General features: G+C 41.5%; 1 pseudogene; it reads left to right on the plus strand.

The window, feature by feature from the left end:
* LOC148012346 (small ribosomal subunit protein uS3x pseudogene) overlaps window positions 1-19,996 on the plus strand; it is a 161,102-nt pseudogene extending 141,106 nt beyond the window's left edge.
* The last annotated feature ends 5,740 nt before the right edge of the window (window positions 19,997-25,736 follow it).

Consider the following 25,736-nt stretch of genomic DNA (forward strand, 5'->3'; position numbering starts at 1 on the left):
TGCAAAGTGGCCTCCATGCACATCATGATGGCAAGATTTTAAGATTTCTTAAATTTCCCACTTTGAAGGCACTTTCTTAAGTACATCATCCTTACCAAGACAATACAAACTATCATTTACCATGTGATATCTTGTGGCCTTCCGAGCTAGCCACTGCCTTTCTCCCTTAGTCATGTGTTTGGGAGCTTCTCCTTGCTCTGAGAGGTGTAGAATATCTTCTAAGTATTCCTTGCCTTGTTGAAGTGGGGGTTTGATAGCCATTGCTCCCACCATTGACTCATTTAGCTTTGATGATGCTAGATGGTCGGCATCCTTGTTTTAGTCTCTTGGCACATGATATACTTGTGCCTCCCTAAATCTTCTGATAAGAGATTTGTCCTCTCTCATTTTACTAGATAGGTTTGTATTTTTGCATGCCCATGTACCTTACATCTGCCTTACCAATAGCATGGAGTCTCCAAAAGCATTCAACCTCTCGATTGAATTACTAAGACACCAAGAGAGACCATGAATTAAAGCTTGATATTTTGCCTCATTCTTAGAGTGGACACCTTCCAAGATGATTCCTTCATCATAGATTTTCTCTCCTAAAGGAGAGAAAACAACAATGCCTGTGGTTGCCTTATCCTTAGTTCTCTTGTATGCATCATCAAAGTAGAGGCTATAAGGATCTACAAGAGTCTTTATGGATGGGGATGGTGGAAGATCCTTTCTTTTCACCTTGAGATTTTTCTCATAGCACCTGTTTGTCAAAATATCAGTTAGGCATGCTCGAGTTGTTTTTTCAACGTGCATTATATAATCAGACTCTTGAAGTCGGACTACCCACTTTGCTATTTTGTTAGAGATTTCCATATGTTGTAGTGCATAGGGAAACATATCCTCCATGGTGATGATCAAAAACCTCTTTGGAAGCAAATATGGCCAAAATTTGGTTATTGCAAACATGAGGGCCAACGCTAGTTGCTCCACGGAGGTGTAAGCCTTTTCTGAGGCTTTCATGAGGCAGCTGGCAAAATACACAGGCCTGAAGGATGTTTTTGGATCTTTTTATAGGAGAGTAGCACCAATGGCGTCTTCTCCCACGCTAGGGTTTACAAAGAATATTTCTTCCCAATAAGGCTAGAGGATTATAGGAAATGACCCCAACATTTTCTTTATCTCCCTAAAATGTCCTTCACTTTGTTCACTCCATACAAGTGTTTCTTGGCATGTCAGCTGCACAGGATATATGGCCTGAGAGAGAGTGTATAAATCTACCCAAATATCTTAGCTTTTGTAAGAAGGAGACTAATTGTTTGATGGAGGTTGGGGAAGGTAGAGATAGCAATGTTTCTACCTTTTTTGGATCTACCTCAATTCCTTCCATTGACACTACATGTCCTAGTAGTGTAACCTTGCTTTCCCCAATGTGACATTTATTCTTATTTAGTTTTCCACCCAACCTAGCTAAGCGAGTAAATCCTTCATCAACCTTGTTTAGATGTATGTTCCTTGAGCTGTAAATACAAAGTCATCTATGAAAACCCTTATGAACTTACGAAAGTAAGGTTGGAAAACCATATTCATGAATCGTTGAAAGAATTTTGGGGCATTTGTAAGACCAAAGGGCATGTCCCAAAAGGAAAAACATCCCCATGGTGTGATGAAAGTGGTCTTCTTTTTATCCTTCTCTGCAATGTGAATCTAGAAGTAGCCAGAGTAGCCATCACACACTCTATACCGCTCATGTCGCGCTACTTGATTCAAGATTTCATCCTGAAATGGGAGAGGAAAGTGGTCCCTCTTTGTTGCATCATTTAGTGGCTTGTAATCTATACATACTCGCCACTTACCATTTTTCTTTGGCCTCACTACTACTGGGGAGACCCATTCTGAATCTCCGACTGGGTATATAAATTCTGCATTCAAGAATCTCTTCACCACCGTCAACAGTGCATCCTATTGCACAACTCCCAATCTTCTCAATCTTTGTACTATATGTTTGCTTCCTTCTTTGAGTTGGATGTGATGCTTCACTGCAGTGACACCTGTAATGTGAGTATAATCACAAATAAACAATAATGCATGCTTCTTGAGAACATTCACATAACCCTCCCTTTCTTCATCCTTTATATCCTTGGATATCATCTTCTTTAGGCTAGCATCCCACACATCTTCTCCTTGGATTCTTGGGTTTTCTTCTTATGAGGTAGGTTCCTTTAAGGTGATGCCCATAACTTTGAGAGTGCTATCAATCTCTCCACTTGAACTCTCTTTCTCTTCTACCAATGAGGAAAATACAGTTGAGCTTCACTCGTTGGCAGATGTTTCTAGTTCAAGGTTCTCTTGATGCCCACTCTTCAAGTTTTAAACCACCTTTTGATCGTGGCCACCCACCTTACATGGCCTCAACTCCAGATCCCCTGTTGCCCAATCTTGCCTAGCTCCGATGTCCATAAGCCAAGGTCTCCCTAGGATGAGGAGATATCCTTCTCCATTTATTGGCATCACATAAACATCCACTGCTGCAGTGATTCTAAAAACAGAAACTATCAAAGCTTTCACTACACCCACACATGATGTGACCGCATCATTGTTGGCCATCTTTGCCCTAAAGGTTGAGGATTCCATTACTTCTAAGCCTAATTGATGCATAAGATTTACTGTCATGACACAAACCTCTGATCCACTATCGATGTATGTTTTTTGAATCCGTTGATCTTTGACTTGAGCCTCCACTAAAGGCACTATATCTTTGAGGCCATATGCCATGATTGCACTAACCATTTTACCTTTCCTTGCCCTTGTGCTTACCATTTTTTACTATTGTCTTTGTAGATTTGGAGAGGCATGAAGTAGTTGTGGCCAAGTAATTTTTGGCCCTTCTGAGCTCACATTTGCTATCAGATCATAAGATTGTGTCAGAGAACCTAAAGGGAAGTTGGAGATATCAATTTTAGACCTAGTTCGAGTCTTTCTCTTCTTCCCTTCATCGCTAGGTGCCCGTGATGTACTTGCCTCATTGATTGCTTCCTTGCTTGCCTCAGTTTGGACACATACCCACTTGATAGGAATGTTCTCTACTACATCTACCTTCATCTTACCTCTCACTATTTCTTCTTGGAGCCTTCTATCCCTGAACACCTCCTATCTTTTTATGACATTAACATCTGGTTGAATAGTAGGGGTTTCAGATTGAACATAAGGTGGTTGTAAAATTGCAGTTCGTGTGACTGCTCTTGCTTTTGAGTCCTAGCACGAGGAGGGCTTACTTGTTGTCAAGGACCTTTGGCAGGGTGATCATATTTTCTAGGGTGAGGACAATTGTACATGCCATGTCCATTTTCTCCACAGTTGTAACACAACATTTTCCTTGCTTGTCGCCACATTTGTGGTCAATTCCCACCATTCCCCTCGATAGGTCTTCTTGCACCTTGCACGAGATTCACTCTTAAACCCTCTAGTTGATTAGTAAGATTGTTTACTTGTTGGATCATGTCTTCTTGACCTCTAACAAGGCCTGGTGCATTAGATACATTTGGGGGAACTTGAAAGGCCTCCATAGTTATGATGTTGTTTCCTAAAACTGCTTGGCTAGCTTGGGCTTGGTAGAGAATCTTTTGATTATTTTTCCTAGTGATTCTCAAATCATCTTCAAAAGTGTTTCAAAATTTCACCTTTACTTTCTCCCTGAGCAAGGGGTACAAACTTGAAATAAATCAATCCTTTTGAAGGTAGTTTGGAGCTCTCTCACCAGGATTTAGTGAGTCTGACCACTACCCCCAAAGCTTCAAAAACCCTTCCTCATAAGTTGCATAACCATAAGGATCACTTTGATGGAGGGCCAAAAGTCGTTGCCATAACTCTTGAGCTGAGTTAGTTTCTGAAATCTCAGCAAGAAAGCTACTTTCAATCCCTCCCATTCAGCTCTTTGGGCTGGATTTAGAGTTTGGAACCACATTCTAGCTTCTTCCTTGAGCACCAAAGGAAAATCCCTCAACTTTAATACTTCATCATCCCTCCTGGAGACAAGGAAGGCCATCTCAAGGTTGTCCAAAAAATCCACTACATTTTCCCCATTGCGCCGAAAGAAGCTTGGAAATGCCATGTTGCCTTAGTAGAGTACAAAGATGGACACGTCTAGACTTAAGTTGTATTTTATGAGGGGAAGGATGAATGGATTCATAGATGCATTGATTTTAGCAAGAGATCTAGGCCCCAGTATGCTTCTAATAATGCCTTGGAATCTAAGGTTTGTGCTAGCTACAATATTGACAGTTTCCATAGCAAGAGGTTGGATTGGTCCATACAACTCATGGTGATTCATGAGGAACTATTATAATAAAATAAAGACATGTACATTGAAGGATGCATTGTCGTCTAGCATTGGGAAGATTATAGGTTCTGGTGATACAAGAATCTCCCTTAATCTTTCAGCCCCAAAGTACATGACAAGACACTACTGGAAGAAAATCTTCCTATTGATGCATACATAAACTCGAATGTTTTGTACAGAGTGGAAGGGGTAGAAATTTGGGCCATTATTATTATTCATAAGTGGAGACTACTTAAGGGAGTAGAGGGAATGCACTTTCTTGAATTATAAAGGATTTTCCCAAGAGTGTTTCTTTCTGGAACCCACCAACTTTGCTATAGAGAGAATTCGCTCACCAGTGATTGTTCTTTCCTTAGTGTGTCCATCCTCGGTGACATATATTTCATAAGGTGTGATGGCCACCTTTTCAGCCACACCCAATCTTCGATCTAGCAACAGTTGAAGGTAGTCTCCAAACTTTGCACCTCTACAAAACTCCACACCGCTCATGCATAGTTGTCCTCCTTTGATGTGGATTAGGCCACAGAGAGAGGGGAATTTGATGATTTGGAGACGAGGATCTTCCAAAAGGGCCTTCACTTTGTTTGCAAAACACTCACCACAATTATGAGAACCTAGCAATTGATGGCAACATGATTTTTTTCATTGTAAGAGAATAGAATTTCTAAGGCAAACACCTTTTACCTGCATATGTGCTGTCATTTGGTAGGCATAGTTCCTTTCTTGGGCTTCCTTGGGAGACCATTGTGGGAGTTGTGGACTTTGACTAGCTTCAAAAAGAGTTGATGAAGGCATTGGAGAAGAGCCACTTGGAGCACTTGTTATAGAGGATCCATCACTATGTGTTGTGTTCCCGCATAAGGAGGTAGAGAATTGTGGACCTCAGCAGGAGCCTCTATACTATGCCAAACTCCCTTCTGCCACAAAGTGAATTTGGTAAGGGCACCACCTAGTCATGGAAGAGTGAACTACAATACTATGCAAGAGGAGAGGAGCTTGTGAGGGAGAAGAGAGGAAAACTGAGAGAGAGAGAGAGAGAGAGAGAGAGAGAGAGAGAGAGAGAGAGTACTACAAAAAATAGATAAATCAATAAAACTTAAGAGGGCACAAGAGATGGAGAACCCTCAAGACATAACAAATATACACAATATGGACACCAATAGCATGGACTTATTACACTATAGAGCATGCATAAGCTATAGTAAGGGAATGAATTGCATAAGCTCATGAGATAGAATGGGGAAGGCTCAATAGGGCTCAAGAAGACCTCTTGGCTTTCTCTTGCAAATTACAAAGGAAAATGCCTCTTTATATATGCCTTGAGTGTGTTTAGGAAGGATTTTAAGATAGAATAGGAATTAACACCACCGAAGCTACATTAAGGCGATTCCATCAATGTGGAGGTTCCATCTAGATGTTTTGTTGACCAATTTTGTACTTAATAAAATTTCATCATAGGTGAGTTGTCTCCATTCTCCCCCCCCATATCTTGAGTCCTAGATCTCTCCTATAAAACATTATAGAGAGTCTTTATAAAATAATATGATATCTAGCAATAATGGAGAGAGAAGTGAGAATTTATACATTACTACTACAATTAAGGATGATTTGAGGGTGATTTAGGGGGGGAATTCTAATGGTTTATTAGCTTAAAAAAGAGGAGAAGAGAGGGGAAAGGGTTAGGAGTCTAATGAATGATGTTTTATGAAAGTGTTAAGTGTGGGGAAGAAAGTGTGGGTGTGTATAAAATTGGGAGGTGGTCTTCACGGCAATTGGGAAAAGTTGGCATCACCCATTGTGGCCATATCTCCCGACTTCTAGCTCCAACAAATTATTTAAAAATACCACCCAAAACTTCAGCTCAAGCGCTACAACTTTCATGTTGAAAAGTGTTTTTAGATTGGAGTGGAAGTATTTTTAAAAAATCTTACAAAATCATGTGCCTAATTTTTCTTCCACTGATGCTTCCAAGAAGGGTCCCATTTGTTTGAATTATCATAAGGCTCCAAAGCCATGACATTATGAGCCTCACATGCCCTTTGGATGGCTCCAAATCCATTTCATGCATTTTCTTTTCACATTATACATTTTTCCTTCACCTATCTCCATTGATCTTTACTCTTTACCCCCACTTGGTAAACCAATCCATGAAATATTTCCATCGAGTGATTTCTTGGATTTCCCAAGAGGTTTTTCCCACCCTCTTCTTTATTTCAAACCTCCAAATGTACAAAAAATCAACAAAGTGTTAGAGAAATATTTTTTTTGTGATTTTCTCGAATCATATAACCTCCCCCCCAATGTGGCTAGAGGTATTTATGCCTCTAGACACTCTTTGGTATCTTGACTTGACCCCACCCTGATGTGATAGGGTTTTAAGCGCCATATATTTACCTTGGTCTTGTGTACTTTTCCCTCAATGTTTTAAAGTTTGTAGGAGCCATTGTTGATTTTTTTTGTGACCCAAAATGGACCCTCCCACCGGTAGAGAAACTTGCCATCCCTTCTTTTATCAAAGAGATTGCCATATCCAAGCACTAAAGATCCCTCCTTGATGTTTTTATCTGTTAGCTTCTTGTTGAACTTTTTCTACGCTTCTCAGCTTCCTAGGAGTAGTGGTTGATGGCTTCTTCACGATCCAATTGTAGCCTCTCTAGGTCCAATAATCTTTGATGTAACTTCTTCTTTTGAGAGCCTACTATGCCACCTAATACCCGAAGTCTAGCTAATTTCACCTCAATAGGCAAAAGAGCCTCTTGTCCGTAAAGTAGATGAAAAGGTGTGAACCCTAACATGGTTTTGAAGGAGGTTCTGTAAGCCCATAGAGATCCACTAAGGTGCTTGTCCCAATCGGGGGGGGCTTGAATGTACCTGTTTGCTGATGATTTTACAAATCATTCCATTTACCTTCTCTACCAATCCATTGCATTGAGGGTAGTAAGGAGTAGAGTGTCCTCGTTGAATATTTAGGTTTTGCATGAGTTCACCTACCACATTAGCTCTAAACCCTGGTCCTCTATCTGATACTATTTCAAGAGGGGTACCAAACCTACAACAAATGTGGTCAAAGATGAATTTACTCACTTCCATAGCAATGATTCTTCTAGTTGGCATAGCCTCTGCCCATCTAGTCATGTAATCTACCCCCATGATAATATATTCTTTTTCTGATGGAGTGCGTGGTAGAGGCCCAATGGCATCAATTTTCCACTTCTCAAAAGGTTCCATAGACCTTGATTGGGGCTTGGGGTTCTGCTATGAGCCATCGTGGTCCTGATTTTAGCCCATAACATCCCATAACAGCCCATAAGTCTTCAATATCCTCGCCCTTTGCTTGCCCCAAAGTCACTCAAGTACTTGGGTACAAGTCGGGCTTCATTGGACCAAGAATAAGGTAAACAAAATGAGAGAAGTCGTCCATAAGAGCAGGCCGAATCCTCTTCTCTCAGATTTTCCTCTTTTATAGACTGTTTCAGCATGCATTTTTGTCAGACCAAAGAGGCAGAGAAGTGGAGCTCTCACCATGTTTACATCTTCAGTAGTTGGGCCTGTTGATCTTTAGTTTGCATGCTCCATTTCATGCACCATAGCTCCAACTCTCTCCATTTTGCCTCAGACAGTGCAGCCCGCATTTTGCGTCGAAAAACGTGAGCTGCTCCCTGCTCAGTCCCTAGTCACTTTTTGACCAGCCTAGGTCACTTGCTGGTCACTTAAGTCTGTTACTCTTGGTCCCATGTGGACCTAGTGGACTTTTGGCAGTTTTTGGCATCTTTCTTGGGTTCTGACCATATTTGTATTCCTGAATTAATGTGATTTATCCTGCAGATTGTCAATTCCTTCCAGATGACCAAGTTGTAGGTTCCCATAGACTTATTTTTCATAAATATACATGGTATAACTGAAAATTATATGCTAAATACAAAAGAACTTCTATAACTAAGGTAGTTATTGGATAACAATGTCTAAATTTTGTATAAAATTTTCTTATTTAACTTCCAATGAAGCTCTTCTGTGTTCATAAGAATCCCATGATTTATATTATGAACAGTAAACTCTTTGACAACACAGGGGAGGGAGGATCCCCCCTCCCCTCACCTATATAAATTGAGGGTGTGCAGGTTTGAGGAGGGACGGCTGAGGCATTGCCGTGAGAGCATAAAGGGGAGGCCATCGAACTGCATAGAGAGAGAGTGTGGACGTGAAGGGAGAGGAGGAGGAGAGACCCTGTCTCGTTCTCGTGTGGAGGGAGGAGTCGTCATCTGCTGTCGTAGTCCAGCCTGTGGGGTTGTCATGAGAGGAAGAGGAGTCGTTACAGTCTCCGCCTACCACCAACCATTCACCACGAATTCACCAGCTCACCATGAAGTCGCCCTTTCTCCTTCCACGTGGGCTTCTGTCATATCCAGAAGCCTTGGAAGCTTCCAAGGTTGGGCCTCCTAAGAAGCCCCCCTTCCTATAGCTCTTTAAGACTACCACCCACAAATTCCCTTCTAAGGCCTCTATAAGCCCCTTTCCTTCCCAAAATTTCCCTTGAAAAGCCTTCATGTGGGCCTATTCAAGCCTTTATGCTACACCTTTCCCCCCATAAATTGCCCTTGTAGGCTCTTGTTCATGTGGGTGCAATAAAGCCCTTTTCACCCCCCATACAAAATTCCTTCTTAGCCCCTTTCATACCCTTTGTTTTTCCCCCCTCGGTGATTCGAGAAAAGCCTCCTTTCCGTGGTTTTAAAGAAGCCTTAACATCGAAAGACTTTAAACCCCCCACGAATTCTTCTTTTGGGCTTCCTCCTAGCCCTGGTCATTTGGGCTGACTAAAACACCCCCCTCCCACGGGAATCCAAAGCCCTTCGTGTGCCCCTTTCATACCTTTGTTTTTCCCTCCTCCTCGGGATTCTTCAACCCAATTTCGCATGAATTCCACCTAAATCCCTTCCCGTAAGGTTTCCCACAAGTCCTTAAAACCTTCTTGTGGACTTTTCCTCTCCTAACCAGTTTTAAGACCTTCTAAAGCAAATTCACTAAGGGTGTTCGCGTACGAAGGAAACGGACAAGATCTAACTCTGCGCCCAAGGTGAAAAGGCTGAATTCGCAATGGCTTCTAAGAAAGCACAACTGACAGCTGCAGGAGGATCCTCTCCTAGCATGCACGTGGACACCTCACCACAAGTCCAAGTTCATCTTCCTAATTTTTATTTTACATCATTATAATTCAATTGGGCATAGATGATTTTTGGAGATAGGATGCATTTTTCGTCTTAAATTCTTTAGTTAATTTAGAAAAAATTAGCTCACAACGGAGGAATTCAGTCATTAGTATTTTTAATAAAACAAACAAAATAAAGTGAGCAGAAGATTGATATGCGTTCCTAGCAAGTAGTTTTTGTGCATTTCAATGAACTGATCTTAGATTATTGTCCATATTTACAAAACGGAATTATGAAAGTACACTCCGATTAAGCATGAAAGGAATAAAACACATATTACATTATTGAATATATTTTTTTGGAGTGATTCTTAAAGAAAGTTATTAGCAATCATAGGAAATTGTAGGACTACATGAAGAAGATTTAATTAGGCAAGTGGTCTAAGAACTTAATTTAATGGAAGGGTGTGTAACTTCTGCATACGACAAATTCATTCAGAAACGAAAGTAGTAGAAGACTGCATGTTTTAGCATGAATCTTGCTTGCATGTTATAGAATGATTAATTGAAATTAGACTATAACCTAATCTATGCTTGATCTTAAACCGAAAAGTTAGGATTTGACTTACGCGTAGACAATAAGTCATGTGGTTATGGAAATATAAGTGTAATTATATTCAAGAATTGATAGGTTGAATTGCATAAGCCTAAACACCTAAAACCACAGAGTACTCGTTTAGAAAAGGGTTAATTCAATGCGACATATCCCAAGGAACTGACTAGGGTTAGCCCATGGAGACATTTACCTAGTTGCACGTCTTGCCAAAAACTAAAACTCCTAAACCTTAAATACTTGCCCACATTCACGGAATGTACGGACAGTAGGATCTACTTGCGAGAAGCCATCTAGGGTTTTCCTAGGAATCTCTTGCTAAAAAAAGATGGAACTTGGAACCCTAGAACTGACAACGTCAGCCTAATGTAATCATGAACAGATTGTTTCCTGACTCCATTCAAAGGGTAAATAGTCCCATAGCTTGATGCGACACTTGTGCAACAAGTAGTAGAGTCGCACAATCTTGTGAATTGATCACAAGGAAATGGCCAAATTCCTCGGAATGAGATTGGCATATTCTTACGCAAGTTATCTTACAAGAGGATGAATAATCATCCTAATATAGTATCTTTTTGGGGTAAAGATAATTGCTTAGGATACTTGTGCCCCCCTACATCTTCTCATAAGAGATTTGGCCTCTCTCATTTTACTAGAGAGGTTTGTATTTTTGCATGCATATGTACCTTGCATCTGCCTTACCAATAGCATGGAGTCTCCAAAAGCATTCAACCTCTCGATTGAATTACTAAGACACCAATAGAGACCATGAATTAAAGCTTGATATTTTGCCTCATTCTTAGAGGGGACACCTTCCAAGATGATTCCTTCATCATAGATTTTCTCTCCTAAAGGAGAGAAAACAACAATGCTTGCGGTTGCCTTATCCTTAGTTCTCTTGTATACACCATCAAAGTAGAGGCTATAAGCATCTACAAGAGTCTTTATGTATGGGGGTGGTGGAAGGTCCTTTCTTTTCACCCTGAGATTTTTCTCATAGTACCTGTTTGTCAAAATATCAACCAGGCATGCTCGAATTTTTTTTTCAACGTGCACTATATAATCAAACTCTTGAAGTCGGACCACCCACTTTGCTATTTTGTCAGAGATTTCCATATGTTGTAGTGCATAGGGAAACATATCCTCCACAGTGATGATCACAAACCTCTTTGGAAGCAAATATGGCCGAAATTTGGTTACTGCAAACATGAGGGCCAACACTAGTTGCTCCATGGAGGTGTAAGCCTTCTCTAAGGCTTTCATGAGGTGGCTGGCAAAATACATAGGCCTCATGAAGGATGTTTTTGGATCTTTTTGTAGGAGAGCAGCACCAATGGCCTCTTCTCCCACTCTAGGGTTTACAAAGAATGCTTCTTCCCAACAAGGCTGGAGGATTATAGGAAGTGACCCCAACATTTTCTTTATCTCCTTAAAATGTCCTTCACTTTGTTCACTCCATACAAGTGTTTCTTGGTGTGTCAGTTTGCTACACGGGATATATTGTATGAGAGAGTAAGTGTATAAATCTTCCCACATATCTTAGCTTTTGTAATAAGGAGACTAGTTGTTTGATGGAGGTTAGGAAAGGTAGAGATAGTAATGTTTCTATCTTTTTTGGATCTACCTCAATTCCTTCGATTGACACTACTTGCCCTAGTAGTGTAACCTTGCTTTTCCCAATGTGACATTTATCCTTATTTAGTTGTCCAACCAACCTAGCTAAGCGAGTAAATCCTTCATCAACCTTGTGTAGATGTATGTTCGTTGAGCTATAAATACAAAAGTCATCTATGAAAACCCTTATGGACTTACGAAAGTAAGGCTGGAAGACCATATTCATGAATTGTTGAAAGGTTGCTCGGGCATTTGCGATACCAAAGGGCATGACCAGAAAGGCAAAACAGCCCAATGGTGTGATAAAAGTGGTCTTCTTTTGATCCTCCTCTGCAATGCGGATCTGAAAGTAGCTAGAGTAGTCATCACACACTGTATACCGCTCATCTCGTGCTACTTCATTCAAGATTTCATCCTGAAATGGGAGAGGGAAGTGGTCCCTCTTTATTGCAGCAATTAATGGCTTGTAATCTATGCATACTCGCCACTTACCATTTTTCTTTGGCCTCACTACTACTGGGGAGACCCATTCTAAATCTCCCACTGGGTATATGAATCATACATTCAAGAGTCTCTTCACCTCCATCAACAGTGCATCCTATTGCACAACTCCTAGTCTTCTCAATCTTTGTACTATAGGTTTGCTTCCTTCTTTGAGTTGGATGTGATGCTTCATTGCAGTGACATCTCTAATGTGAGTATAATCAGAAATAAACAATAATGCATGCGTCTTCAGAACATTCACATGACCCTCCCTTTCTTCATCCTTTATATCCTTAGATATCATCTTCTCTAGGCTAGCATCCCACACATCTTCTCCTTCGATTCTTGGGTTTTCTTTTGATGAGGTAGGTTCCTTTAAGGTGACGCCCATAACTTTGAGAGTGCTATCACTCTCTCCACTTGAACTCTCTTTCTTTTCTACCGATGAGGAAAATCCAATTGAGCTTCACTCATCGGCAGATGTTTCTAGTTCAAGGTTCTCTTGATCCCCACTCATCAAGTTTTAAACCACCTTTTGATCGTGGCCACCCACCTTACGTGGCCTCAACTCCAGATCCCCTTTTGCCCAATCTTGCCTAGCTCAGATGTCCATAAGCCAAGGTCTCCCTAGGATGAGGGGATATCCTTTTTCCTTTACTGGCACCACATAAACATCCACTACTGCAGTGATTCCCAAAATAGAAACTATCAAAGCTTTCACTACACCCACACATGATGTGACCGCATCATTGTTGGCCATCTTTGCCCTAAAGGTTGAGGATTCCATTACTTCTAAGCCAAATTGATACATAAGCTTTTCTGTCATGACACAAACCTCTACTCCACTATCGATGTATGTTTTTCGAATCCGTTGACCTTTGATTTGAGCCTCCATTAGGCACTATATCTTTGAGGCCTTGATTGCACTAACCATTTTACGTTTCCTTGCCCTTGTGCTTACCATTTTTTACCATTGTCATCGTAGCTTTGGAGAGGCATGAAGTAGTTGTGGCCAAGTAATTTTTGGCCCTTTAGAGCTCACATCTACTATTAGATCATAAGGTTGTGTCCAAGAACCCAAAGAGAAGTTGAAGATATCAAATTTAGACCTAGTTCGAGTCTTTCTCTTCTTCCCTTCATCGCTAGGTGCCCGTGATGTACTTGCCTCATTGATTGCTTTCTTTCTTGCCTCAGTTTGGACACATACCCGCTTGATAGGAATGTTCTCTACTAAATCTACCTTCATCTTACCTATCGCTATTTCTTCTTGGAGCCTTCTATCCTTGACCACCTCCTCTCTTTTTATGACATAAACATTTGGTTGAACTATAGGGGTTTCAGATTGAACATAAGGTGGTTGTAAAATTGCAGGTCGTGACTGCTCTTGCTCTTGAGTCCTAGCACAAGGAGGGCTTACTTGTTGTCAAGGACCTTTGGTAGGGTGATCATATTTTCTAGGGTGAGGACAATTGTACATGCCATGTCAATTTTCTCCACAATTGTAACACAACATTTCCCTTGCTTGTTGCCGCATTTGTGGTTGATTCCCACCATTCCCCTCGATAGGTCTTTTTGCACCTTGCACGAGATTCACTCTCAAACCCTCTAGTTGATTAGTAAGATGATTTACTCTTTTGGATCATGTCTTCTTGACCTCTAACAAGGCCTGGTGCATTAGATACATTTGGGGGAACTTGAGAGGCCTCCATAGTTGTGATGTTGTTTTCTAAAACTGCTTGGCTAGCTTGGGCTTGGTAGAGAATCTTTCGATTCTTTTTCCTAGTGATTCTCAAATCATCTTCAAAAGTGTTTCAAAATTTCACCTTTACCTTCTCCCTGAGCAAGGGATACAAACCTGAAATAAATCGATCCTTTTGAAGGTAGTTTGGAGCTCTCTCACCAAGATTCATTAAGTCTGACCACTACCCCCAAAGCTTCAAAAACCCTTCCTCATAAGTTGCATAACCATAAGGATCACTTTGATGGAGGGCCAAAAGTTGTTGCCATAACTCTTCAGCTCAGTTAGTTTGCTGAAATCTTTGCAAGAAAGCTGCTTTCAATCCCTCCCATTCAACTCTTTGGGCCAGATTTAGAGTTTGGAACCACATTCTAGCTTCTTCCTTGAGCACCAAAGGAAAATCCCTCAACTTTAATGCTTCATCATCCCTCTCGAAGACAAGGAAGGCCATCTCAAGGTTGTCCAAAAAATCCACTGCATTTTTCCAATTGCGCCCAAAGAAGCTTGGAAATGCCATGTTGCCTTAGTAGAGCACAAAGATGAACATGTCTAGACTTAAGTTGTATTTTATGAGGGGAAGGATGAATGGGCTCACAAATGCATTGATTTCAGCAAGATGTCTAGGCCCCAGTAGGCTTCTAATAATGCCTTGGAATCTAAGATTTGTGCTGGCTACAATATGGACAGTTTGCATAGCAAGAGGTTGGATTGGTCCATACAACTCATGGTGATTCATGAGAAACTATTATAATAAAATAAAGACATGTACATTGAAGGATGCATTGTAGTCTAGCATTGGGAAGATTATAGGTTCTGGTGATACAAGAATCTCCCTTAATCTTTCAGTCCCAAAGTACATGACAAGACACTACTGGAAGAAAATCTTCCTATTGATGCATACATAAACTCGGATGCTTTGTACAGAGTGGAAGGTGTAGAAATTTGGGCCATTATTATTATTCATAAGGGGAGACTACTTAAGGGAGTAGAGGAAATGCACTTTCTTGAACTATAAAGGATTTTCCCAAGAGTGTTTTTTTCTAGAACCCACCAACTTTGCTATATAGAGAATTTGCTCACCAGTGATTGTTCTTTCCTTAGTGTGTCCATCCTTGGTAATATATATTTCATAAGGTGTAATGGCCACCTTTTCAACCAGAGCCAATCTTTGAGCTAGCTATAGTTGAAGGTAATCTCCATACTTTGCATCTCTACAAAACTCCACACCATTCATGCATAGTTATCCTCCTTTGATGTGGATTAGGCCAGAGAGAGAGAGGGATTTGATGATTTGGAGACGAGAACCTCTCCAAAGGGCCTTCACTTTGTTTGCGAAACACTCATCACAATTATGAGAACCTAGCAATTGATGGCAACATGATTTTTTCCGTTGTGAGAGAATAGAATTTCTAAGCTGAAGAACTTTTACATGCATACGTGCTGTCATCCGGTAGGCATGGTTCCTTTCTTGGGCTTCCTTGGGAGACCATTGTAGGAGTCATGGACTTCAACTAGCTTCAAAAAGAGTTGGTGAAGGCATTTGAGAAGAGACACTTGGAACACTTGTTGTAGAGGATGCACCACACTGTGTTGTATCGTCCCACATAAGGAGGTAGAGAATTGTGGATGAGAATGTCCTCAACGAGGGCACCAATTCATGATGAAGGAAATTTGGTATGGCAGTCTCTATACTATGCCAAACTCCCTTCTGTCACAAAGTGAATGAGGTAAGGGATCCTCCTAGTCATGGAAGAGCGAACTAGGAAGCTATGCAAGAGGAAGAGGAGCTTGTCAGGGAGAAGAGAGGAAAACTAAGAGACAGAGAGAGAGAGAGAGAGTACTACAAAAAATAGATGAATCAATAAAACTTAAGAGGGCACAAGAGATGGAGAACCCTCAAGACATAACCAATATACACAATATGGATACCCATAGCATAGGCTTATTACACTATAGATCATGCATAAGCTATAGTAAGGGAATGAACTACATAAGCTCATGAGAGAGAATGGGGAAGGCTCAATAGGGCTCAAGAAGGCCTCTTGGATCTCTCTTGCAAATTACAAAGGAGAAGGTCTCTTTATATAAGCCTTGAGGGTGTTTAGGGAGGAGGTTAAGATAGAATAGAAATTAACACCTCAAAGCTGCATTAAGGCGGTTCCACCAATGTGGAAGCTCCATCTAGATGTTTTGTTGACCAATTTTGTACTTAATAAAGTTCCATCATAGGTGAGTTGTCTCCATTCTTCCCCCCATATCTTGAGTCCAAGAGCTCTCCTATAAAAAAATATAGAGAATCTTTATAAAATAAGATGATATCTAGCAATAATGGAGAGAGAGTAATGAGAATTCATACATTACTACTACAATTAAGGATGATTTGAGGGTGATTTAGGAGGGGAATTCTAATGGTTTATTAGCTTGAGAAAGAGGAGAAGAGAGGGGAAAGGGTTGGGAGTCTTAAGAATGATGTTTTATGGAAGTGTTAAGTGTGTGGAAGAATGTGTGGGTGTGTATAAAATTGGGAGGTGGTCTCGATCGTAGTTGGGAAAAGTTGGCATCAACCATTTTGGCCATATATCTTGACTCCTAGCTCTAAAAAATTATAAAAAAATACCAGCTGAAACTTCATCTCATGGACTACAACTTTTATGTTGAAAAGTGTTTTTCAATTCGAGTGGAAGTATTTTTAAAAAATCTCACAAAATTATGTGCCTGATTTTTCTTCCACTAATGCTTTCAAGAAGGGTCCCATTTGTTTGAATTAGCATAAGGCTCCAAGCCATGACATTATGAGCCTCACATGTACTTTGGATGGCTCCAAATCCATTTCATGACTTTTCTTTTTACATTACACATTTTTCCTTCACCTTCCTCCATTGATATTTACTCTTCACTCCCCCTTGGTAAACCGGTCCATGAAATATTTCCATCCAATGATTTCTTGGATTTCCCAAGAGGTTGTTCCCACCCTCTTATTTATTTCAAACCTCCAAATGTACAAAAAATCAACAAAGTCTTAGACAAATATTTTTTTTTTATTTTCTCGGATCAATACCCTACTATAAAAGAGTGGGGATAGACGGGTAGGACACATGTTAGCATGGGAATACCCAGTTACACTGACGGGGTATATAAGGTGTTGAGAGACCCAATTAGGGCATAAATTTTATCAATAATCAAGTCTCTTTTCTCCTTCCTTCTAGCTTCCATGGCTTCCCTCCTCTTTCTCTCTCTTTTCCTATCTTTCTCTCTCTTCTGATAGTCTTTCTCTCTCTTATTGTCTCATCTTCTTCCTCTTTCTCTCTCCTCTTTGCAGTTTCTTCCTTCTCTCCTTCTCTCTCCTAGGTCTCCTTCATTACAATTGGTATCAGAGCTTAGTTTTTAGATCCTTCCTTTCTCTCTCCTTCTTTTAGATTTAGTTCTCTCTTCAGTCTCAGGAAACCCTAAATTTTTAGGTATGCATGGATAAGTACAACATTGAAGACAATAGGAGTCAGGGAGTACTATCAAGATGGTAACTTTCTTGGGAGTTTGAAAAGAGGTCTTGTCTTTCTTCCTTGTAAGCTCCCTTTTGGAGCTTCCATGGAATACCAAGCTAAGTTCATTTCATATCTCTTAGACCTTGCTCCTCCCTTGCAAACGGGTGCTACCATGGCTTTGTCCACTCCATCTTGAGCATCTAGAGTACCTGACTGCCACCCCATATCTTGCCAAAGCCCCAGGGCCGCCTCTGTAATTTACTGCAAAAATCTGTCCCACCAACACCATCCCACCAGCATCTATGAATTGGTGGCAGTGGCTCATTATCATTCTCTGAGGCCGCATTTTCAGTTTCTTTGGATGATTCATCCACATAATAAAAAATGCTCATGTGACCGTGCATATGCACTTCCTGTGCTATCTGGTGTCTCCGCTTGGTCCGTGAGTTGCCAGACAACGAGATGTGGAATGTGCTAAGCCTCTCTTTCTTGAAGCCTTGTATCCAGGTCACCTAACTCAGATGTGATGTTCTTGACAATGGTGCACTCTTTAGCATTTTGGAACTCTGATTCTGGCTTGAAGGATCAAATCCATGTGCTTGGAATAGGAGAGCCAAGTTTGGTATTGAATCATCCAACTCAGAGATTTCAAGTCCAAATGCATTTGCAAGACACTGAATAGCAACCAATGCTACTTCGGGATCAATATCAAGAGTACATTCCACTATGTTAAGAAAACATAGAAAAGAATGCACGACTCGTCTCTTGAGAGGGGAATCGCTCCACAAAGTGACACACACCTTCCATTATCGACTATGGCCTATCGTATGCACCAGTTGAGGGTGTGAAGGTCCCAAGAAGATGGATACTCGGGTGTCGAGGTCCATGTCACTTCCATGTGCATAGAGATCATCATCTGTGTAGAATGTTCTCGATGAGAAAGGACGGGGAATCAGAGAACTGACTTTTGTAGTTCAGAGGAGGTTCAATTTCCCTGAAGGAACTATGGAGCTTTATGCTGAGAAGGTCAACAATCATGGGCTTTGTGCGATTGCCCAAGCTGAGTCATTGTGTTACAAGCTTTTGGGTGGTCTTGTCGTTCGAAGGGCTTGCTATGGAGTTTTGAGATTCATTATGGAAAGTAGTGCTAAGGGCTGCGATGTCATTGTCAGTGGCAAACTCTGAGCTCTGAGTGATGCCAGAAGGCATATTCCACGGTGGATTCCATGAGGTTTTGCGGTGGATTCCATAAAACTTTATTATTACCGGGGCTCATACGCAAAGTGGATTCTTTGTGCGAGAAGTCAATGGGGACGCCTATCCTTTTCCGGCATTTTGTTAATTTAATGTGTAAGTGGGTGATTCCATAGTGGTTGAGTCCGCAAAATACATATTTAAATTAATAAACGTTCATAAGTTTAGAGTGTGCACTCGTAATAAATTAAGGTTAGGATTGATTTCTAACCAATTTATTTTTGTAGCTGAAGACTGCTAGGTATTCACTTTTGTCGATTTAATTGTATTATTTTTCTAACAATTGTGAATGCTTCAGTTGATGTGTAGAGCGAGAAGAGGTGGCATTGGGAAGCATTGGAGGATAGCATGTATTCAAATTATCATCAATTTTTTATGGGCGCATATCTTAGGCATGGCGCCTATATTTTATCGCGCTTATTTATCAAAGCATTTGATATTTATTTATTGTTTTTGTATGCGCATGGGCGCACGATTTAAATACTTGTATTGGACATTGTATTTGGGTATCGCCTGACTTCTTGGGTGCCCAATAGCTTTAATTCTTTAGTGGCACAAAAGTAAACTCAAAAGCTAAAGCGTGCTATTTTGTAAATTGGGCTATTATTTGAGCTTGAAGATGAATAATATATTAAATACATGCTTTGTGGAGCACTCACACAAGGCATGGGGGGAGATTACACCCAATTGGTCTCTTGTTCATGTCGTGCAAGCTTTCTTCATTGGTTTTTTGTAAAAATTAGAGTTCTTTTGTTCTTGGGGACCTTCTGACGCTCACTACGCGCGCATATGGCGTCCGATCTATGCACCACAGAGAGCTAAGTCCATGAAGTTTAAGGATGGGTACATGATTGCATCTGGTCACTTAGTTAGTCTCCATATTGATTCTGTTGTTCTATAGTTCAGAAGAGATTCAATTTCCCTAAAGGAACTGTGGAGCTTTATGCTGAGAAGGTCAACAACCATGGGCTTTGTGCGATTGCTCAAGTTGAGTAGTTGCGGTACAAGCTTTTGGGTGGTCTTGCCATTCGAAGGGCCTGCTATGGAGTTTTGAGATTCATTATGGAAAGTGGTGCTAAGGGCTGCAATGTCATTGTCAGTGGCAAACTCGGAGCTCAGAGAGCTAAGTCCATGAAGTTTAAGGATGGGTACATGATTGCATTTGGTCACCCAGTTAATCTCTACATTGATTTTGCTATTTGCCATGTTTTACTTAGACAGGGAGTGCTCAGTATCAAGGTTAAGATTATATTAGATTGAGATTTGAAGGGCAAAGAAGGGCCTATTACTCCCTTTGCCTGACAATGTAATTCACACTCCTGAAGAAGAAGAAGAATTTTGTGAAGAATGAATCAAAGCAGAGGAGAGCATAGTAGATGGAGTGCAATTTCGGAGAAAAGAAGATGAGGAGAGGATTTTCCCTTCGGCTCCTTTGCCATCCGAGAAAGAAGCACAGGGAAGCCAGGCTGAAGAACTAGAGAAAGAAGCCGAGAGCTGCAAGAGTGAAGAGCCAAAGATCCTGTCATCAGAGCTACTTTTGAAAAGAGGCCTTCTCTTTCTTCTTGTCATCTTTATCTGCATTGTTTCCTTTGGGCTTAGCTCGACTATTAAACACTACACCCTTCCATTATCCTCAAGGTAATCATAGAACTAAGGATGTATGATAGAGAGCAGTGGCTTCTAGGTGCAGATAGGCCCATGGGCATCCCTAGGCCTGTCAGGGTTAAGAGGTGTATTAATAGACCTCGATTGTTGCATATTGATGGACAAAACATGCCTAGAAGGATGGATGGTCTAGTTTTGCCACGCCCACAGGGCAATAATGTTTTATAGATAATGGAAGGCCTTGGTTTATTGCACCTGAGGGTGCTAGCATTCTACGCCCCCAAGGCCATGGTATACTGCACCTTGAAGGGGATCTCATTTTAGTGATGATTGATGGTGTTGCTATGCTTCACCCTGAGGATGACAATAGTTTGCAGAGAAGAGAAGGCCTTGATGTGCTTCACCCTAAAAATTTCAATGCTCTTAGGAGGATAGATGGTCATGGAATACTACGACCTGCTAGTGACAAGACTCTTAGGAGAAGGGATGGACCTAGTATGCCATAGCCCGAAATGATACTCTAAGGAGAATGGAAGGGATTGGGATTCCTGGTCCTGAACTTGATGATGTATTTAGAAGAGTACAAGGCCTCAGTGTTAACGCAGATCTCGTGGCAATGATTTTAGGTGGATGGAAGGGCCTAGTATGCAAAAGTTAGATGGCAAAAATTTTGGCCGGTGGATGCCTAAACATGGCATCAATGTTGCAGAAATGGTGGTAGCAAGAGGACTTGCCATGGCTATTAGGCACAATGATTTTGAAGATCGATCTAATTACTATGATGCCTTACTTGCATCCGAATCAAGAGCTATGAAGGGAGAATTACAGCACGAGATCATAGATTCCCATGCATCTATGAATGCTCCTAGCTTTTCCCAAGAGGATCGTGAAGACATGCTTGAATAAGGTGCTCCTGAGACGGACTATTTTGCTATGCTTAATGACACACTATGCGAACATGAGACCCATCATTCTAAGTGGCATCAAGAATTGGAACACCGCCATGGGGAGATGGAAAACCACCAAGATCAGCGTCATAGCGAGATGATGGCTAAGATGGACTTGCTCGTAGAGCACTTGGGCACCCTCATCTCCACCCTCTCACCCTCCTTGGCTCAGCCTAAGGAACATGGTCATCCTTATGAGACTAACTGCCCTTCCCCCTTGGAGATGGGGCGTGGCCAGCAAGGTTTTGGTAGCACCCATGGTTTTCCCCATAACACCTATGAGCTGGGCGAGCCCTCTATGTGACATGATGAGCCTATCCTCCTCTCACCCATGACGAACCCTTCCAACCCATCCTTGGGACAACAGCTCCCCATAGTGGAAGCTATATGCAAGGGAAAAATGCAAATTTTGGGTAGCATAGTATGCAAGGTGTACATGGGTAGCATGCACATGGCAGTTTTGGGCAACAATGCCCCAATGTTTAGTTTGGTTTGCATGTATTTCATGGGCAGCATGAAAATTTTGGGCAGCAAGGCCCTAATGCAGGTACACATGGGCAACATGGAAATTTTGGGCAGCAAGGCCCTAATGATCAGCTTAGTCCACATGTAATGCATGGATAGCGTGACACCCAGGGACATTTTGATCACCAAGGTATGTATGGGCATTCTCACGGACATTATGAGTACCATGACCATTGGCATGGGTTCGATGTGCAAAGGCAAGTGCATGTGGCTACTTATGGTCAACATGCATATGATGATTGTGAATATTTTGAGCAGCATGCATTTGATGAATATGTATGTTCTTATGAGCTACATTCTAGTCACATACATGGACAACCATCTAGACAACACTATGTACATGGACAACATCATGCAAATGTATACGAGTATGTACATGGGGAACAACATCATTATCAGCACACAACGGAGTGCTCAATATCATCATCCACTTGATCATTACTATAAGCAACATGCACATCCTTATGAGCCACATGATACTTCTCAAGAATGTTGCCATGATGAGAGCATCTCACTGCTGTAGGCTCATGAGCAAGTGCCCTGTCAACCTAAGGCCCTTAACTTGGAATGCCCAATAGTAGCCATGCCTCACTACAAGATATAGGCCTTATACCAATGTTAAAAGTGACAAAAATGTAAATAACAAAAATTTCCCCCGTCGTCGCAAAAAGTGTCATTTTTGGCAATGCCATAGAACAATTGGTATTAGCGTGAGTATCAGTGTCGCAAATAACGACGTTGATACCGATGCCAATAATGACGCTGATACCGATAGTTTGCGATGATAATAATGATGCCAGTAACATTCAAGAAGTAAAATTTGTGACGCTAATAGGGGAAAAAAAATTTTGTGGCAGGGTAGATATAGCACTGTGTGCTTTATTTGAGCCATGCAAAATAGTTTTTGCACTGTGTACAATGCTCGTGCAAACAAAAACAAAATATACTAAATCATAACATTGATACATGAAATAAATACATGATCGCATAATGAAAGTGATTGGTACAATCATGACAAGATATCACTAATATATAGAAAATGTCTACACAAATCAGGCGACCAAAAAAGAAAGGTGTGTGAGCTCTAGGGATCGAAGGGCGAGCTACATATCCTCGCCATCCAAAAGCTCATCTCATCGCAAAGGAACATCAAACGGACTCTACAAAAAAAGAAACAACAACACATCAGTCCATGGTAACTATGAACAAGAAAGATGAGTGACGTACAAGGCCACCGCGCCTATACAATCGGTCGATCAATGAAGTGAGACCGTGCCTCTCTGCATATTGAGTCTCAAGGCCGATTGGATTGCAATTTGTAATGGAGTGCTGCAAAGAAAACAAAATACTAATGGTTAGAAACATGATTGTCAATACAAAGGATATTGCAAAAAAATGAACAAGCAAAACAAAAGAAAAACTTACAAAGTCCTCCAAATATGTCTTGTGGCCGCCACTCCCAAGATGATGGACCACTCCAGCCTCGAGTCGTGCCCTCGTCACCTCGCGCTACTGACTCCAACGTCCTAGAGAATCTGTAGCCTCCTCCCTCAATCGGCGCCAGTCGTCCGCGTCTAACCACTCGGGCTTTGCAGCCCCACTCTTGAGTGCCTTGCATGCGTCCGATTGTCTGTGTGACATATATGCACGCATGCAATCCATTATCCAGCCCATAGAAAATCTATCTATTGAGGCTGGCACCGGAAACTCCTCATGCAAGGATGCTACTATGTAATCCTTGCTCCCCTCCGGTATGTTCTTCCAATGATCTAAGACGTTGTACCGAAAAACTTGTTGGCACAACTCTCTCATGCGAGCCATCACCCTCCTCCCCTCATCATTCATGATGATGGCTCCTCACCTATCATCGACTAGATATGCATATCCCCCTGGGGTATGCCTAAGATGGGTCCTCTCCCATCTGCATCCACGCTCTTGGGCATAGCCAAGAGACCCTTGTGCATCTGATGTACTAACCGGGGTAATATCTGTTGGAGTGGCACCCATAGGGGTGCCAATTGTGCAAACGGCTGAGCAAAAACTGGAGTAACTAGAGTAGACGTCCCCACATGTGTGACAAATCTTGGAGGTGATGCAACTCCAACTGAACGACGAGACGAAGACATTGTGTTTGTGCCTCCACAACATCCACCTGAGCCTGAGCCATGCTCCCTAGAACCACCACGAGAGCGAGGAGTCGTACCTATATCCATGCCAACCACGGGCTCAATCCTCCGTATCTCTATAGCATCCCCCTAACCCTGAAGCACTCCCTCCCTCTGGCCCAAGTTTGGAGCATCGACCTTGTCTCTGCTGGAAGCTGAAGCATTCGATCGTGTTGAAGTAGATCTAGTAGAGTGGCTCGACGATGTCCGAGAGAGCTCCTGGTCTGCCATGTCTCTGAATCTTGGGATCTGGTCTGGAGACATGTGCGTAAAGATATCCTGCAAATCCTCATCGATCATCCCTCGACTCATCCTGAAAATGTCACCTGCACAGACAAAAAATGACATTAGAATAATCAATTTAAATCATACAAAACATAGTAATATAAATCCTTAAAAAAAGATCTCACTTAAAATGCATATCTTATATACCCTTATAAGTGATTGGTCAACGAATTGAGTAAGTGGATGCTCAAAGTATGAAGTATCCTATGGTCCCATGTCAATCTCCTAACACAACTCTGCATATACTAGAAGTTCGAAAGACATGTCACCACAAAAGGATGATTCCACCTCATTCTCAAAGAATTCTTGGACTCCTGTATTTCCATCATTGTTAGTGGATGCTAGGTCCAAGCTTTCGGTGGCCTCCACCTCTTGCAATATCGACTCCTCTATTTTCATATTGTCTTCATCTATGCTCAGAACATCGCTTTGATCATATACTCTTGCACTTGGGGGAGCTGAAGGTATACTATACCACTATTGAGGATGTTGGGGGTTTGGATAGAAGATTACATGTTCACAAACACGTACAAGAGAGTTTAAACTATTGTGACATGTACCATGTCATAATACAATTAACAAACAAATGAGTCCATGCACCTGTTCATAATGGGCCAGCAACACAAAGGTGTCCCACAAATCTGTCCATTTTTTTTCGGAATCTATTTTGAGAAATCCAAATGGACCTTGTCGAACTGTTGCTCCAGCTCCTCCAAGTACCACTTTGAACCATTGCACATCTAATAGTATCATGGAGAAGCTACGGTAATCGACCGTAACAATACTTTGCAAGTTTCCAAAATACTCCATCTCATCTATAATTGTGTTTGGATCAATTTCTCGTCACCGGCTCTCTTGCTCAAACCTTGCCATGATACCACAGTCCATTGTGCAATGCATTTTGTCAATACGCTCCATGCAAATATACCGTCCGCACGACCATGCTGCACTATATATTTTGTATTGTACATTGAAACACTTAAATTAGATGTCGTGTATAAAATATAGATACGAAAAATCCTAAACACCTCATCACCTTTGGACTACATCCCCTCGAGAATTCCCACTCCTCCATTGAGACCTCTACCTCGTTGCGAGATGTTGCGATCAAAGCTCCACGCAACCATCGTGTTGACATAAACTGTGGCATCTCCTCCATACCCTCGGGATATCGAATCAGTCGATGACATGTACTACGTCGGAATTTAGATCACGCTTTCTCTCGATCCTGCCTAGGAATCTGGTACTTGGCGAGCCATGTCTCCATAGAGGCATGGTGCAACATACAAAAGTAATTCACCTTCTCCTCCATTCTAGTATCCATTCTTTTTTCTACCCCATTTCCAATCACCACATCTCCAGTCAGTCTATCATTGTTCTTCAGCAACCATAGCATTTTGTTGTCTAGATCCACCATTGGTAGCCATTGTGAAATATGCACTAGCGCCTTAGACACCAACGAATCTTCAGCTATGCTACCTTCTGGATGAGCTCATTGTTGCACAAAGCCTTTCAATGTTTTTATGAAGCGCTCTAAGAAGAACATCCATCGCGTATGGACAGG

The sequence above is a fragment of the Lygodium microphyllum genome, chromosome 27 (assembly GCF_053477565.2).
Source record: "Lygodium microphyllum isolate KBCC chromosome 27, Lygodium_microphyllum_v1.1.10, whole genome shotgun sequence".
Classification (NCBI taxonomy): domain Eukaryota; kingdom Viridiplantae; phylum Streptophyta; class Polypodiopsida; order Schizaeales; family Lygodiaceae; genus Lygodium; species Lygodium microphyllum.